Genomic DNA, 1,802 nt, shown 5'->3' on the forward strand with positions numbered 1-1,802 from the left:
GTCTCAACCACATCAGACTTTTACCCTTCGTTCTGTTACGGTCTCTCTTCTATAATCTGGTTTCCACTTTTATTATTAATATATGAACTTTTTGACATATAAAGCAAATTGTATTGGGAATCACACCTGGGGACAACTTTCACTTTCATTTTCTCTGTCTCAGAAAGTATCTCCCCTCACCCTATCATCACCAGATGCACACAGCATATTATCTTCTTTGCTGAATTTGTCATGTTTTCTTGTTTATATTGTTGCCAAAATCTCAGTCCTTGTCCCTGATGCCAATCCAATGAGGAGGACATGGATTTGAGAAAAAGGAAAAAGGTGGTTTATTGGTTTGCTAACAAAGGAGAAACCCGGGACTCTCAAAGGCCGTGATTCTGCCTATCAAAAGGAACAGGGGGCTTTTTAAAACAGGCACTTCAAAGGCTACATTCCAGGTGTTCTCTATTGGAGTTGTGATTCACTTGTTAATTTGGGAGATGGTCATTTCTGAGATCTTCTGGTAGTATCCCCAAGGTCTGAGTTACTTCATTCCTATGGTGGGTGTGTACACAAGGACAGATTAACTCTGACTAGGATGGGGAACAAAGGTAATCCAGTTCTCCCCTTCCCCCAAGATTAACAGGGGGAGAGGAAGAGAATGAAACATGTCTACTTAAAAAATAAGTTGCAGGGGCAGAGCAGCAAGGTTTATATTCAAAGCATAAAGTGGATCACTATTACAGTATGTTCATATCCTTTACACCCTTTTTCTTATCCAGCTTCATCCCTACTATACATGTTTAGGCTTTTGGGGGATAGTAGGTTGACTATGTAGTTATTTCAGTCCATTGGACAGGGACTTTGTCCTTTATAGGTAGGCTGTGTAAAATTATTGGTCTGGGCTTTGAAAAAGAGGTAGCTTAGAAATGAGTTACATTTGGAGGTCTCTTCTGTCATCTCTATTTTTCTAACATGGTGGGGGGTGAGCCAAGGCAAAGTGGTAAAGGGAACATCCATACAGGTGCTCCAAAAGCACCCTCAAGTGTCACAATTTATGGCACCTCTGACAGTGCCTGCATGCCATCTTAGTTCAGGCTGCAGAATTCCGCAAATACTGAGTGAGAGGGAGGATTTCTTAGGTCAGAAGAAGGGGTCAGTTGAAATTAAAGTGCATAAGAATGAATTTGACAAGTTTCAGTGACAGAGTACTTCAGTATGGCCTGAATGGAGGAGACAATATAGGAAATAAAGGATGAAAGACATTTGAGGGAAGACGTTTGAGGATCACAAGTTTGAGGCCAGCTTATAGAGTCCCTTCAAAGTCAGAGTCTTTTTTTTTTTTTTTTTTGAGAGAGAATTTTTTAGTATTTATTTTTTAGTTTTCAGTGGACACAACATCTTTATTTTATTTTTATGTGGTACTGAGGATCGAACCCAGGGCCCCGCGCATGCCAGGTGAGCGTGCTACCGCTTGAGCCACATCCCCAGCCCAATGTCAGAGTCTTAAAAAAAAAAAAAAAAAATTTCCCCCTTCTCAGAAACAGGAGGAGAGGATAAATGTTTCAGGATGATGAGTGCTTAAGATATCCCATCCCACACATTTCTTTCACAATGTCATTGATAGTTCCCATTGAGAGGGTCCATGTCACCCATCTGGGAAGCAGGATGAGCCTGTGACAATAATGGAAGTGAATCATTTGACATGAGAGTAGTTAAAAAGTAACATAATTTATTTTTTTCTTTGGGGATGTTTTTATTAGAACCCAGACTCTATACCATGAAGAAGCAAAGACCATCTGGAGAGGCATTTGGCCAAC

The sequence above is a fragment of the Callospermophilus lateralis genome, chromosome 3, assembly GCF_048772815.1.
Source record: "Callospermophilus lateralis isolate mCalLat2 chromosome 3, mCalLat2.hap1, whole genome shotgun sequence".
In the NCBI taxonomy this organism is placed as follows: Eukaryota; Metazoa; Chordata; class Mammalia; order Rodentia; family Sciuridae; genus Callospermophilus; species Callospermophilus lateralis.